The sequence below is a fragment of the Mauremys reevesii genome, linkage group 4, assembly GCF_016161935.1.
Source record: "Mauremys reevesii isolate NIE-2019 linkage group 4, ASM1616193v1, whole genome shotgun sequence".
In the NCBI taxonomy this organism is placed as follows: Eukaryota; Metazoa; Chordata; order Testudines; family Geoemydidae; genus Mauremys; species Mauremys reevesii.
In genome coordinates, this window is record NC_052626.1 from 14,156,368 (window position 1) to 14,171,962 (window position 15,595).

The window sequence follows — 15,595 nt, forward strand, 5'->3', positions numbered from 1 at the left end:
ATTCAACTTTCAGATACCTGGAAGATGAAGGGGCAGTCACCAGCAGCCAGCATGGATTTATTAAAACAAATCATGCCAAACCAGCTTGATTTCATTCTTTGACAAGGTAGCTGGTTTGGTGGATGGGGGAATGCAGTGGACATAATATATCTGGATTTTAGCAAGGTTTTTGACACAGTCCCACATGACATTCTGATAAGTAACTGGAGAAATGCAGATGTGGTAGAACTACTATTAAGAGGATACATAATTGTTTGAACAACCACAGAGAGTAACTATTAATGTAATGATGTCAGAATGGAAAGAGGTTTCAAGTAAGATTCCACAGGGAACATTAATTATTGACCTGGATGTCAGAATAGAGAGCATACTGATCAAATTTGCGGATGATACAAAGCTAGGAAGGTTTGCAAACACTTTGAACAAAACTAAAATTCAAAGGGATCTTGATACATTGAATAACTGGGCTATAGACAACAAAATGAGATTCAACAAAGACAAATGTAAAGTGCTACATTTAGGGAAGAAAAACCAAATGTGTGCGCACATGAATTAACCAGGAGGGGTGAAATGGGAGAGCCCTTGGAAAGGAAGAATAAGTATGTATTACCGCTCTTTGACACCTCTTGGAGAGGGAGGAACTCATCCAATGGAAGGCCCACATCCACTCCTGAAAGTTCCCACAAATCAGCAAAGCCTCATCGTCAGTGGAATCAAAGGCCACTGTGGAGTTGATAAAATAAGCCAGGGCATTTGCCCCTCTTCATCTCTGGAAGGAAATTATCAACTATTAGTAGCAACTCCATCTCCATATTGTCCCCATCTCTACAACCGTAATGCCTGGAGTAAGGATATCTGGTCATGAAGATGCAAAGGGAGGTGCTAAGCAGCACCTTCTCGATAGCCTCACCCAAAAAAGGGAGGTTGTGAGAGGGATAGCTCAGTGGTTTGATCATTGGCCTGTTAAACCCAGGGTTGTGAGTTCAATCCTTGAGGAGGCCACTTAGGGATCTGGGTCAAAAATCTGTCTGGGGATTGGTCCTGCTTTGAGTAGGGGATTGGACTAGATGGCTTCCTGAGGTCCCTTCCAACCTTGCTATTGTATGATTCTAAGGTATCAGAATGCTATGCAAAGTCCAGTGCCTTACAGAAATCTAGGTAATTATGTCAACATAGTTACATTTTCCCATTTAAAAAAAAGTTTAAACAAAAATTTTTCATTTGAAATTTGTTAGCATTTCTTTTAAAAAAATCTGAAAGTTTGTTTTGATTCAAATCAAAATTTTTATTTCACTTTTCAAAAAACAATCTCTTTTGTTTTGAAATTTTAGATTCGACAGAACCCCATTTTTCAGTGGTAAAATTTTTCTGTTGAAAAATTTTGACCAGATATAGTCATTTGTTAGCTGCATCAGGGATTGTCTGTGGCAGCTATGTTTTCCAAACATTGATCAACCTTCCTGGAATACAGCCATCTTGGGAATCTGCCCTTTTGGAAGTGAAAAGTTGCCTCCAGCTACATTAGCAAAACAGTGACAAAGTATATGCCATTGTGAAAGCTCTTCCACGCTACTAGACAGTTTAAGGCTACCTGTGAAGCCAAGCCAATGCTACTGCTACCCTAAAGACGTGAAGAGAAGTTATCTCATTGTTTATATTTCCAAAATGAAGGCTAGTCTCCCAGTATGAGAAATGACAGCTGTTTACCAAATGTCTTCACCATAGCAGTTGTTTTGTATATGAGTTTCTGGAGAAATATTTAACTTATGCACATGTCTGTGTTATTGTTCTCTCCTTTATATGTAGGAGTCTGTGTAAGGGAATAAACGTGTTAATGACCTGCTTTTAGGGCATTTGCAATTACAGAAATGTTTAGCAAGCTCTCATGTGGAAATCTCAGAAGAGGAAGGAACAAACATATATAATCAGTGTTAGGTATGTAGCTATACCACTTGGGGCTATGATGTTGTCATCTAAGTAGGGTTGGGCCCATTCAAGGATTGGGTGATTGGCCAACTAGGATAATTCAGGTGTTGTAGTAAATGTGTTGATGTTAGTCATCCCTCTGAGGATATGTCTACAGTACAGACATTACAGCGGCACAGCCATGGTACTGCAACTGTGCTGCTGTGGTGCCATAGTTTAGACACTTATTACAATGATGGAAGGGTTTTTTCTGTTGCTGTAGTTAATCCTTCGAGAGGCGATAGCTGAGTCGACAGAAGAATTCTTCAATCAGGCTAGCAGTGTCTATACCATGGTGTAGGTTGGCTTAACTACGTCTTTCAGGGCTGTGATATAGCTAGTTTGATCTAAGTTTTATGTATAGATGAGGCTTGAGTTAATACTAAACTAATGTGCCAGCAATGTTTTAGCTTCACTGCTGCACAGCCCCTTCTATCTGTCATATGGAAGATCTATTTGAGGCACTCATCACTGTGGAAGTGGAAAGTTGTTAACTACCTTGGCCAAAGTCCAACTCTCCTAATTTCTCCCCTTCTAAATTCCAATTATACTTTCAGTTATAATTTACTTTCCTTCCTAAAAGCTGTAGTGCTGCTATTGAAGAAGGTCTGCTGTGGGCCACACTAGAGATGGCTGCATTGTAGTGGTAAGTAAAATGATCACTAGTCACAGAATTGCTAAAGTACATTCTCTCCTTTTGGATGAAAGTTGCTTGAAATTCAATTGATCATTAGGTTTATTAATAAATTTAGCCCTTTAAAAAAAAGTAGGATTCTCTTTAGGTTTTCTGACCATTCCGAATGTATTTTCTTTTCTGCATTGACTTTCTGTCAACTTGAAGGGTATTTTCCACATACTGTATCTTTGAGATGGATGTTAAGTCCTTATGTACACAGGAAAGCTGCACCAGTTTAGCATGAAGTGTGAATTTAGAAAGAATTAGTTCAAGCAGCGCAAAACCTTGTGTGGACACTCTTATTTTGACATAAAGGTGACTTTTTTTGATTCAGCTCAAGCTGATAAAATAAACCAAGATAAGCCACTTTCAGACTGAAAGAACAGTATCCATTGAGGGGTTTTGCACCAGTTTCATTATATTGGTTTAAAAACAGACTTAAGTAAAACTTTCCTGTGTAGACAAGGCCTAAATAAGCACTGCACATTGCAATTCCTATTACAGAACTACTGACCAAATGTGATTTGCTGGTTGCTACAATAAGACACCGGCCCTGAGGCATCGGGATCAGAGGAAGTTCAAGATCTCCCTGCCATTTCCACAGGATATAAATTCCCCAAAATTTCACCCCACTACTGGCAGCCTTTGCAGGCTCTAGCCAGCCTTTGTCTATAAAACTTGTTGTTTCACCAACACGTTATAATCTCCAGCCACATAACATATGGAAGCTTTGAAATCTATGGAGCAGGAAGGCTTCTGGCACATGAATAAATTGCCAGACACATCAAAGCGGCTTTGTTAACTTTATTTACCTGTTTTTAATAAATAATCTATTTAAATGGTTTCAGCCCCTAATAAATTATGTCTCAAAAATTCTCTTTAGCTGAATAGACAAGAAGAACTAAAATGATGTTTTACAGTATGGGGGGGCCTCTTGCCTAAGCACAAGGAGATGGTAAGGATTTTTATTTGGGGGGAAGGGGGAGAAATCAGCTGTTGACTGTCTCCTGATTCAGGAACTAATAACAACAGTACCTAATGCTTCTTATCTGTACAACTCAAAGTTCTTTACCCAGGAAAAGTGGCTATCATTATCCCTCAAACTGAGGCACAGAAAGTTTAGTAATTTTCCAAAGGTCACACAGCAGGGAAATAGACTCCATGTCTCCACATTCCCAGTCCCCAGTGTGTGTCTAAATCATCCAGCCTCTCTGATCCTGCACCGTGTGTGTGCCTCCTGCAGGGTACTGAATCGGAGGGAGGAGGGTCTTAAGGGTAAGGCTACAGTGTGAGACTCAAGAGAACGGAGTGCAGTTTCAAGCTTTGTCATAGACTTCTGTGACCTTGGGCAAATAGCTTCCTTTTGTGCCTCAATTTCCTATCTCTAAAATGGGAATTATAATCCTTCCGTTCCTCAACAGGGCATTGTGAGATAAATACATTAATGATAGGAGGCACTCAGCTGTTCTGGTGATGGAGGCCATACACAGTAGCTAAGTGGATTAGAAGGCACTCAGCATTTTCCAGGAGGTTCTAAGCATCTTACAGGATCCAAGGCCCTAGAGTCTCAGGAATACAGTTGAGAGAAGAGTAATAATAATTCAAAAGGTAAAGTAATTATTGGACCTTTGAAAAGAAGTTTCCAGTGGGAAGGTAGGTGTAACAGCCTGGTGCTGACAACACAGTCAGCTAAATTAATCAGGTAGTTCCTGTTACCATTTTTGACTGTCGTATTCAAGTACTACCAGTAGTTCAGCCTGCATCCTACCACTTGTTTGAGGATGAGGCTTAGATGGCATTACTCATAAATTAACTTCTTTCCCTCATGTGGCAAAAATATATAAATAGAAATGAAGTGCAGCTAGTCTGCTTTCTTTAACAGCGGAAAGAGGATATTTGAGGAGGCTGAATGCCTTGCCTTGTGTGTAGAGTTCTGCTTGGTCTTTCGCTCATACGCTGATCGTGGATGGATTGCCTTATTTAGTGAATTTCTACGGCTGGTAACAATCCTTTACGATGCACAAGTGAGCTGCAAATGGTTTACTAAGAGGCTGATGCTTCTGTGATTTTTCTTTTCCCAAGTATTAGTATTCTATATGACATAGTGTTTATATCATGCTTTCTGTGTTCAAAGCACTGTACAAATATTAACAAATTAATCCTCAAAACTCCTTTGTGAGGTAGGTGGGAATGTGTTTAGTCCTTATTTTGTAGATGGGTAAACTGAGACAGAAAGGAACAATGACTTGCCCTAAGCTGCACAATGAGTCAGTGACAGAGCAAGGATTAGAGCTATGGATGTGACTTCTAACCTTGGGTGAAATACTGGCACCATTGAAGTCAATGGCAAAGCCCCCATTCACTTCGCTGGAGTCAGAATTTCATCCGTTGTGCTCATTCCTCCAGACAACACTGGAGGGGAGGGGAAAAAACCCTTAAAAGACAAACTTCTCTTTTTAAAATGGGTTTGCTGGCTGAAGTCGTAATGCATGTACTGATATCATTATATCTGGTCCTTCCCCTGACTTTAATGGGAGAACAATGGCTGGATCAAATGAGTTAAAATGGTTAAGTCAGTGTTTTGTAATGTGCCCCTTGTGGGAACTAAACCAGGCATATTTCTTCACAAAGAAACCAAAGGGTGATAAAAAATGTAGAAAAATTTTAAAAAGTAGCACATCAGAGTCAGGAAAGAAATGACAGCATCAGTAGCTCAACAATCATAATGAACTATGAGAAAATCATGAAGTACTACATGTCACTGTTTCAGGGTAAGTGCACTGCATTCCCCCTGTGTGGCTCTCTTGAGGAGTACCCAGTCAGGTCTTAAATCTCCAGCTGTCACCTGTCTCAGGGAAGGCACCCTTGTCCCACTCCACCTCACTGGGGTTTTAAGGCTGCACTGGTCCCTGTTGTACACTGCGATATCCCCAGCAAATCAGTCTGCCTAATAGCCAGCATCTGCGCGTTGCTTTCTCTTCCAGGGCTATGAGCAGTGTATTGCCAGGAGTTACAAGTTACCACGCAGTTCTAAGCAAGCACGTTTATTCTTAAGGTAAAAGCATTACAGAGAAAAAATGTTTAACCCCCCACCCCAATTTAAATTCACATTAAACATACCATGAAACACCCATTAGTTCTATGAGGCCCTAGTAGGCCGAAGTCCTACCAGCCCTTCCATAGATTGGTCCAAGGAGGCCATAAAGTTCATGTTCATTTGCTGGCTCAGAAAGAAGGCCATGTGTCCGTTCAAACTCAGCCATCTTAAACCAAGCCGGTTCTTCATGTGAGCTTCCGGGAACTCAGTTTGAACCAGTTTATGCAAACCTCTCCAGTGGGTGGTATCTCTCTAGAGTTGTTTAGTCTTGGTGACTCACCTTAATCACCCCCCATCCCACCCCACCCCACACACCAGTGTTTTTTAGTTCCTGGAGGACCTGTGGTAGAAAGGAACACATGGAGTAGAGCACAGTCCTATATAAACCATTCATAAATTTAATACAGTGATCCCCAAAGATACTGCCTGGGGCTGCAATATCTGTCACACCACATTCCCGTCTAGTCAAGAGAAAGTAACTAACTTTTTCTTTCTATCTTCAACACTGAAAATCTCTAGGAAATGGAAGGCTGAAAGAAATGGACAGGTGAGATAGAGAATGGGGTAAACATACCATAATTTTCATGATTGACAAAACATGATCGCTGCCAAATGTAGGATGCAGACAGGTTAGTGTTCAAGAGGTGGTTTTTGAAGCAGAAATGGAAGCCTAATTGGTTGGAAACCTTTAGCTCTTCCCTTATGAGAGACTTGCTTGCACTAGTCAGATGAATCAGAGTCTTTCTTTAGTGAACAATTATGGCATAAACATAAGATACTTTAAAATTCCTGCTCTATTGCCATTAAATTTTGTTGTAGGTAGGATCGCCCATGGAAATCACCCATTTCCTGTCCTTCCCCTGGTACTAGCTGCCAAAAGTAGGTAGTAGAGAAGATTAAACATAAGCAGCAATTGAAGATTACAAGCAAATGTAATTACTGGAATGAATTTTTAGTTTGGCAGCACTGAATATATACATTGGAAAATAGCAATGGGGTGAACTCAGCAGGGTTTAAGCTCTGGGTATAAAAAAGCTTCAAATGAAAAGAAAAAGGTGATCTTTTTTGAATTTGTTAATCATCAGATAAAAATCCTTTGGAACTGACATAGCAAAAGTGTGATCTAAAGTGTGATCGTGTTCCAAGTGGAAAAAACTGTCAGCAAATTAAATTTTTGACTCCCCAAACCTTAGAATCCTAGAATATTAGGGTTGGAAGATACCTCAGGAGGTCATCTAGTCCAATCCCCTGCTCAAAGCAGGACCAACACCAATTAAATCATCCCAGCCAGGGCTTTGTCAAGCCGGGCCTTAAAAACCTCTAAGGATGGAGATTCCACCACCTCCCTAGGTAACCCATTCCAGTGCTTCACCACCATCCTAGGGAAGTAGTGTTTCCTAATATCCAACCTAGACCTCCCCCATTGCAACTTGAGACCATTGCTTCTTGTTCTGTCATCTGCCACCACTGAGAACAGCCTAGCTCCATCCTCTTTGGAACCCTCCTTCAGGTAGTTGGGGGATTTGATAGCAGCCTTCCTCACTCTTCGGCAGACTAAACAAGCCCAGTTCCCTCAGCCTCTCCTCATAAGTCATGTGTCCCAGCCCCCTAATCATTTTTGTTGCCCTCCGCTGAACTATCTCCGGTTTGTCCACATCCTTTCTGTAGTGGGGGGACCAAAACTGGATGCAATTCTCCAGGTGTGGCCTCACCAGTGCCGAATAGAAGGGAATAATAATTTCCCTTAATCTGCTGGCAATGCTACTAATGCAGCCCAATATGCTGTTGGCCTTCTTGGCAACAAGGGCACACTGCTGACTCGTATCCAGCTTCTCATCCACTGTAATCCCCAGGTCCTTTTCTGCAGAACTGCTGCTTAGCCAATCGGTCCCAGCCTGTAGCAGTGCATGGGATTCTTCCTTCGTAAGTGCAGGACTCTGCACTTGTCCTTGTTGAACCTCATCAGATTTCTTTTGGCCCAATCCTCCAATTTGTCTAGGTCCCTCTGTATCCTATCCCTATCCTCCAGCGTATCTACCTCTCCCCCAGCTTAGTGTCATTTTAGTGTCATAAGTGTAACCTTATAATTGTTAAAAAAAATAAACTTTCAGTTTCTGTCAATCTGAAACCAGTTTATTCATAAAATGTATAATGTTGAGTATTTAAAAAGACCCTGAATCATAAAGATAGAAGCATTCTCAAGTTGGCTTAAGTACACGTAGAAGTAGCCTTTCGGCTAATCCAGAATGCAATTTTACACTAGTCATGAAATGAGAAACTTCCACTCCCCAGCAGTAATAATCATAGGATCAGATCAGTCAGCAATGGAAGTGACATTTTAGATCATACTTTCACATCCTCCTGTCGTTGTAGAATTCTACCTTCTCCATTGTTATGTTGGGTTTATAATGTCTTAACTAATGGGTCTTCAGCCCTTTGTGTTCATCAAACTGAAGGATAATATCTGCAGCACTCTTTTGGTTTACAAGATATTAAGTCTTTGTAGGAAAGTTTTGTCATAGCATCAGTGTTTTCCTATTCAACATCTTGGTTTTGCCTCTGTTTATTTTCAATAAATGCCTCCGTGTTTATCTAGCAGGAGGAGAATCTTATCCTGGTACTAAACTTGATTTCATTGCCATTATTATTTAAGACTATTCACTTGATCAAATCCACTTATTTTTTGTTTAGTTTAGAATTCAGCTGAGTGAGTGTGAGGGGAAGAACAATATAACACTGAAGGAATTTTCATGCATCAAGTTGTCACCATAGGGCTTTGTAAAACCAGCATAGTAATGTCAGTAGGTACAGTAACAGTGAGATTGATTTCTGGTCAATGAGATCTGTCTGTCTTTGTCTATTTCATCCCACATCTCCTTTGAGGCAAATGATTATGCAGCATAACACTTAGAACAATGGCTCTGTGGTTTTTTCTTTTATTGGTGTAGTTATAAAATCAAGATAAGGATTGAACTGAAGCAAACACTCTGAGTAAGCAAATAAATTCTGCAAATGCTGATCAGTCAACTCACTCATTTGCCTTTTCAGCAGAGACAGAATTAATTAAGTTTTCTTATTCTATTAAGAGGGGGAGTTGAGCCATAGCAAAGAACATTGGGTGGAGGGAGCAAAACGTAGTAACATTCTAAACAGTATGAATAAATGATTTTGTTTGAATAAGAATACAAATGTGAATATGTGCTTTATTCGGGGGGGGGGTGATCTCTATTTTGAAGCTATGGAATTTTCTTGACTCCTTAAAGTTTATTCACCTAAAAATATATGCAGTGGAAAGAAAAAAAATCTCCATTGCAAAGAATTTTGGAATCACTTAATCTAATACAGCAGGTACTCCAGTATCCTTACACTGCTGATCGGGTGAATAGCATGCCGTTACATACAAATATCCTCAAATGACTTAGTGATTTATTTATTCTCTGCTCCTCAGCATGCATAATTTCCACTGACGTGACTGTTTGCTGGGCATGTCTGGAGAGAGGGAAAAGGGAAGTATTAGTATCCTTAGTATTCATCTTTGCAGTTAGTTTTACAAATAATCAAGCACAGTAAGCACCCTGTTATTATAGAGGGCTGAATTTAGCCATCAGCACAAACCGGCCACTCCCTTTGACTTCATTGGGGAGTTGCTTGCATGTATATGATGGCAGAATTTGGACCGTACTGCTAGTTGCATTACCAGAGGTTGGGTTTTTTTTTAAAGTTTAAAAGTCCTAAAGTAATCTGGAGTTTTTCAAATCATGACTTTTTTGCTTTGCTTTGTAAAATGTTAAATGGGGAAGTGGGTGGGGGTGTGGGAGGAGAGAGTCTATGGGAAACTGGCCAGAATACAGTGTGAGTTTTTCTAGATATTACTATAAATTACTCTTTATTTCTAATTTTTAAAATTATAGACAAGTGGGGCTACTACATGAGCCCCCTGTGTCAACCAAGAAAGACTCTTATGCTCTCTCATTCGTTCCATGTACAGTCTCTGGAAGGATGGATACATCGGCAGACACGGTGGCTATTTGCTGGGATTTTGCTATCTTGATAGAAGTTGGTTGTAGGGAAGGAGGTACTTTGAACTGGAAGGGAAAATGAGTGTATTCAAACATTTTTTTTAAATAAATTTGGGCCAGATTTAAGAGCGGCTGAGAGTAAGTAACAAGTATGGCAATTTCCTCAAAATCTTGGACAAACCTTATTGAAGTAAGTATCTGAGAAGCTCATTCATATTAAAAATGCAAGTGTTTGTGTTATGGTGGGATTGTATGTAACTTATCTAGAAGACATGACTAATATAAACCTAAGGAACCATTTATGAGCTTCAGAGAACTCTCTTAAATAGTGGGCTAAGACAAGAATGAAGCCTCTCTAAAATAACCAGGCAAAGCTCATGAATGCACAGCTGAATCCCAGTAAATAGGATTAATGAGTTTGACTTCTAAATAGTTATGTTTCTTTTTGCAAAGAACTTGATTGCATGTCGTTACACATCGGATGCTTACAAATTGGGATGGCACAGGGGAGCATTTTCTCTGTGCAGATCCCTGAGGAGAACCAAAAGGAAAATAGGAAATACACATGATAAATTAAAGAGACATTCTCTTAAGTTCTGGCAAACATGAGTGACAAAATGTGAAGGGCAAGATCTGCTGGATTTCCCAGTGGAACAACTCATGCAGAGCAAGCTGTACATTGAAATTATTCCTTAGTCCATTTAACTATGCATTGAATAAACAGGAACACGTATAAACATTATAGTCTTTTCTCTTCAACTCACCTTCAATGCCCAGGAGTTGCATTATTAGTTCTGAAACGCTGATGCAGGATGCTTTCCTTGCTGTTTGGTTTTTTTTGTGGGGGGGGCGGTGGGGTGGTTGAGGAAAGCGCTTAAGCATGTGCTTAATACAAGAACAAGGGTACAGTCAACTAAGTTAGAAAATGGCAAACTAAAAAATTATAAAAATATATTTTTTCACACAATGCGTAATTAAACTGTGGAATTCATTACCACAAGAAGTCACTGAGGCCAAGAATTTAGGAGAATTCAGAAGGGGATTGGAGACTTGTATGGAGATCAAGAATATCCAGAGTCACCAGGATTAATGATGATAAAACATTTGGAAGGGATATTAAACCTTATTGCTTCAGGTCTTAAACCAGTTGTTAGAAATCAAAGTGAGACTTAATGTCAGAGGCAGATTATCCCACCTCTGCCTGCTGCAGGGTACTTACGGCTTCCTCTGAAACATCTGATATTGGTCACTGTTGGAGAAAGGATACTGGATTAGATGGACCATGGATCCCATTCAGTAAGACAATTCCTGTGTTAAGCCCCATTGACTTCAATGGGAGTTAAGTATGTTTTGGGATGATTTCCTGATGTCTTTCTGAGCAATATCCTTTACGTTAGCTGGAAGACTGGCTATAAAGAAAGCAAGTTTCTTTTAAGTTCTTGGATCATACATACCACATCTCTTTGTCTAATGGGCAGATCCCAATTTATGGTGTGTTTTCATTTTAAAAATAAATTCAAGCTATCTTGAAACGCAGTCTTTGGTGTCCTAGTTATGTCATCAGGTATGAAATTTCCAGTTTGTGCAAGTGAAAGGAAGCATGTGTATAAAAGACTGAAGTATCCATCAGGAAAAAAAAATCTGAGCTTTACTGATAGTTTTCCTTCTTAAGCTATACAGCAAGAATTCAAAGAGACTGGAGTGTATCATATGGTTGAAATGGTTGCCTGCAGCACTGATAGCATGACTTTCTCTATCTCTGTTCCTGCAGAAAGGACCATGAAATATGCTTGCAATGTTTAACTCTTTCCCCTCAAGCCTTGATCAAATTGGCAGCATTTTTTGTTGTTTAAAAAAATGTCTAATGGGCAGAGCTGGCTGAAAAATGGGAAAATGTTTTAACCTGTTTGTGACATACCCAGGATACAATCCCGACTAACGGGGAGCTGTGTCGCCCCTGCCCTCTAACTTGAAGTGCCCTTCACACTGCTTTGCTGTTGTAGCCTCCCACCTGGACTGCTCACAAACGGACTTCAGCATGCAAGTCATTCCAGCTATGTCTGTGTGTGTGCTGCAGCCAGCCAGCCACGCTTTGGCTCTTAATCTGTTTATAGTACAGAGTGACCCCAACTCACTCCCAGTCTTAGATTTCCCCCAGAAGTATATGTCCCGTACTGCCCACCCTCTCCTGGATGATACAAGTGTGTTAAGTCTGTTATTTCTTTAAGATAATAATATGCCAGCTTATTATTTCAAATAGTTCTTCAAACACTTCAGTTTAGATGCACTGGATTAGATAAAACAGTAAAACAAGTTTAATAATACAAAGAGAGATTTTAAGTGAATCCAAGTAATGAGGCATAAAAGTCAGAAATGGTTACAAGAAAAATAAAGATAAAACTATGTTAAATTCAAAGTCAAGTTTTCTCACCACATGCTCTCAGTAGTCTGACTGGCCCAACTTCTTAGGCCAAGACCCCGTTTCTGTTTAATGGCTGCTCCCTTTGTCCCTTCTCAAGCAGTGAATTGATGGAGGAAGGGAGGGAGGGAGAAAGAGAGAGGATAGGGTGCTTTGGGGTGTTTGTTCCTCCTTTTAACAGTGTCAGTCCCCCACTTGGAAAACATTTCTAGCTGAGATTCAGGAGGAGAGAGTATCTATAGGTAAGGATGTTTCCTGCTGGTTTTGCCACCAGTTTGAACTTCCTTTGTCTCCCTTCCTGCTTGATAACTGTGTTTACTGCTTACGTGCAGGCAGACCAGTTTGCCACATGTTTGAAATGTGTTAATAACATCATACGGGGAAATCTTATAACTTCACATACAGTGTTGCCACACATATTTTATCAGGACAATATTGACCAGCAAACTATGAATTTTTGAATACCTTACAAGATATATCTTGTACAAAGATTATAACAGTAGCGTGTAGGGTGTGGACCTGGGTACATTCTGTCAGACCATTCTTAGGAGGTAAATGTGGTGGTTATTACAGTAGTAGCCAGAGATGACCCATACCTGCTGATAGTGGGAGGGGGGCAGAGTGAGGGCAGCGGCTTCAGCAGGTGTTACTGAGCATGCCCAATATAAGTCAAGCAGCAAATTAGGGGGTGGGGGAGAAGAGGCATGTGAACCTGCATGCCCCACCCCCACGCATCACCTCTGGGACTAATAGCTACACCAGGGGCAGGCAACCTATGGCACGTGTGCCAAAGGTGGCACGCGAGCTGATTTTCAGTGGCACTCACACTGCCCAGGTCCTGGCCACCGGTCTGGGGGGCTCTGCATTTTAATTTAATTTTAAATGACACTTCTTAAACATTTTAAAAACCTTATTTACTTTACATACAACAATAGTTTAGTTATATATTATAGACTTATAGAAAAAAGAACAGGAGTACTTGTGGCACCTTAGAGACTAACACATTTATTTGAGCATAAGCTTTCATGGGCTACAGCCCACTTCATCGGACGCTATAGCCCACGAAAGCTTATGCTCAAATAAATTTGTTACTCTCTAAGGTGCCACAAGTACTCCTTTTTGCTGATACAGACTAACACGGCTGCGACTCTGACACTTATAGAAAGAGACCTTCTAAAAACGTTAAAACCGTAAATTAGAGTGAATAAATAAGACTCGGCACACCACTTCTGAAAGGTTTCCGACCCCTGAGCTACACTTTCAGGTATCATTGGGGAAGTGGTGTTGATGATAAGCTAATCGGAGAAAGAGTCTACAACTCTACAGTCTCCTGAGTTGTGACTGTGCTGAACACCATGGCATGCAGAACTTCCTGGTATCAACTTGAATAGAACCTTTAATCTCCTCTCCCAAGGCCTGGGCCCTGAGCACTTTCACAAGAGGAGACTCTCCATTAGCATTCTACTGTAAGTGTCATGCGATACACAGTTGATCAGCTCTGATTCCATCCAGTAGAGGGCAGCAGTACACCTACACTGGCCTGTTCATTGCAATATTCATGTCTTTTATCAGATGCAAATGTCTACTGCCTTTGATCTGAGAAGCTAAGCAAGGTCAAACCTGGTCAGTGCTGGGGTTGTTCTAGATGAAAAATGCTCTGTATACAGGAAAATGGAAGATCGCTATGGTTTTATGTTAGATATCTGTTAATATGTGTGAATGCCTTTATGGATAGAGACAGTAGTTCTGTGCTTTAGAAATGACTTAGTGCATGTTTTGCATAACTTTAACTTTGCAGGAAGATATTTTTATATGACTAAATTAGTCCTTTTTTTTTTTTTAAATTGACTAGTGATTTGGGGTAATTCAGTTTGTGTGCACACACTGAGAGTATGTCTACACTACGAAATTAGGTCAAATTTATAGAAGTTGTTTTTTAGAAATCATTTTTATACAGTCGATTGTGCGTGTCCCCACACAAAATGCTCTAAGTGCATTAAGTCGGCAGACTGCATCTACAGTACCGAGGCTAGCGTCGACTTCCGGAGCATTGAGCTGTAGGTAGCTATCCCTCAGTTCTCGCAGTCTCTGCTGCCCATTGGAATTGTGGGTTGAGATCCCAATGCCTGATGGGGCAAAAACAGTGTCACGGGTGGTTCTGGATACATGTCGTCTGGCCCCTGTCTCCCTCCCTCCCTCCCTCCGTGAAAGCAACAGCAGACAATGGTTTTGCGCCTTTTTTCCTGGGTTACCTGAGCAGATGCCATACCATGGCAAGCATGGAGCCCGCTCAGCTCACCGTCACCATACGTCTCCTGGGTGCTGGCAGACGTGGGACTGCATGGCTACACAGCAGCAGCTCATTGCCTTTTGGCCGCAGACGGTGCATTACGATTGGTAGCCATCGTCATCATACTCCTGGGTGCTCTTTTAGCCGACCTCGGTGAGGTCAGTCAGGGACTCCTGGGCAGACATGGGAGTGACTCAGCCAGGTCATTCCCATTTTCTGCCAAGCACCCAGGAGATGATGATGGCTAGCAGTCGTACTGCACCGTCTGCTGGCGAGCAGCCAGGAGATGATGATGGCTAGCAATTGTAATGCAGCATCTTCTGCTGATCGCGTAGGAGATGACGATGGCTAGCAGTCGAACTGCACTGTCTGCTGCCAGCCTAAAATGTGTAAAAGATAGATGGAGTGGATCAAAACAAGAAATTGACCTGATTTGTTTTGTGAAATCAACGGCCTGCTAAACCCAGGGTTTTGAGTTCAATCCTTGAGGGGGCCATTCTGTGGGACAGTTGTTTGTGTTTCTCCTTGATGCAAAGCCACCCCTTTTGTTGATTTTAATTCCCTGTAAGCCATGTCGTCAGTCGCCCCTCCCTCCATCAGGGCAACGGCAGGCAATTGTTTCGCACCTTTTTTTCAGTGCAGAACCAGAAGCTGCAAAAGCAAAACCAGGCGAGGAGGCGACAGCAGCGTGGTGACGAGAGTGATAAGGACATAAACATAGACATGGACATATGTGCACATCATGCTGATGAGCTCTGCATGGTCACCTGTGCTGATCTGCTCGCCACGCTGGCCAAACAGGAAATGAAATTCAAAAGTTCGCGGGCCTTTTCCTGTCTACCTGGCCAGTGCATCTGAGTTCAGAGTGCTGTCCAGAGTGGTCACAATGGAGCACTCTGGGATAGCTCCTGGAGGCCAATACCGTTGAATTGTGTCCACATTACCCCAGATTCGACCCAGCAAGGCCGATTTCAGCGCTAATCCTCTCCTCGGAGGTGGAGTAAAGAAATCAATTTAAAGAGCCCTTTAAGTCGAAAAAAAGGGCTTCGTCGTGTGGACGGGTCCAGGCTTAAATCGCGGTAACACTCCTAAATTCGACCTAAAATCGTAGTGTAGACCAGGTCTGAGA

General features: G+C 41.3%; 1 protein-coding gene across 2 annotated transcripts in view; it reads left to right on the forward strand.

The window, feature by feature from the left end:
• PRKCH (protein kinase C eta) overlaps positions 1 to 15,595 on the forward strand; it is a 157,490-nt gene that overhangs the window by 52,455 nt on the left and 89,440 nt on the right. The window lies entirely within an intron of this gene.